Below are 1294 nucleotides of genomic sequence, written 5' to 3' on the forward strand. Positions count from 1 at the left end.
TGTGGTGGTGGTGGTGGTGGTGTTGCTGAGAAACGTTTTCACTGGTGAAGATGATGGGATCGCTAGAGACGGAATGCTATTATTGTTGTTGTTGTTGTTATTGTTGTTGTTGTCGTTGTTGTTGTCGTTGTTTTTATTGTCGTTGTTGTTGTTATTGTTGTTGTTGTCGTTGTTGTTGTTGTGAGCATCAGCGTTGATGTTGTTGTTGTTCATTTCTTGTCTTGTAGCATCATTAATTTTGCCAATATTATTATTGCTATCCATAGTTCCCATCATTCTTTCTCATGTTTTTATTAGTTATGATGTATTAATAATAAAAACAACAACAACAACAATGACAATAATAATAATAACAATAATAAAAATAGAAGAGGAAGAAGACGAAGACGAAGAAGATTAAATGCAAATGCAAAGGCTGATGATGATTATTGTTATTAATATTTTAAATCAATTGAATTAAACGATTTTTTTTACAATGCCAGTTACAAAAATTATTATTATTATTATAATTATTGATTATATTGAAAATTATTTATGATAATTTATTATTGTGTTTTAATAATCAAATGTATATAATAATAATTACCATTGTTTCTATCAGTGTTCAAAATGACCGCGAGCCTAAATAGCATTCATTCATTTCCCTAATATACAACTTATGTATGTATGTATGTATGTATGTATGTATGTATGTATGTATGTAAGTATGTATGTATGTATGTATGTATGCATGCATGTATGTATGTATGTATGTATGTATGTATGTATGTATGTATGTATGTATGTATGTATGTATGTATGCACATACACAACACACACATACACACCTACAAATATTAACTCAAAGTTAAAATAGCGTAAAGCAACATTAAACATACTCCATCGTTTCAAGAGTTGAGTTGGAATGTTTTGTAAGGATGATGTTGTTGTTGATGTTGTTGTTGTATTTGTTGATGTTGTTGTATTTGTTGATATTGTTGTATTTGTTGATGTTGTTGTATTTGCTAACTTTTCAAACCTGATAACAATAATTCTGTTCGCCATATTTGTTTACATTCATTTTTGCAGCGCCTGACTTTTCTTGGAATGTTCTTAAATGATGATTATCGAGTTTGTTTTTGCATTGTGTTATAAAAAGAAAATCATTCAAACATACATGCGTACACATGCACACACACGTACATACAAACAAAAATATTTACACTAACCATCGATAACAATAACAAACTTTAGAGAAATCAAACATACACAGAGACAAGAATGCAAGCAAACATGCACGCATGCATGCACTGCT

This window comes from Helobdella robusta, assembly GCF_000326865.2.
Source record: "Helobdella robusta unplaced genomic scaffold HELROscaffold_73, whole genome shotgun sequence".
NCBI lineage: Eukaryota > Metazoa > Annelida > Clitellata > Rhynchobdellida > Glossiphoniidae > Helobdella > Helobdella robusta.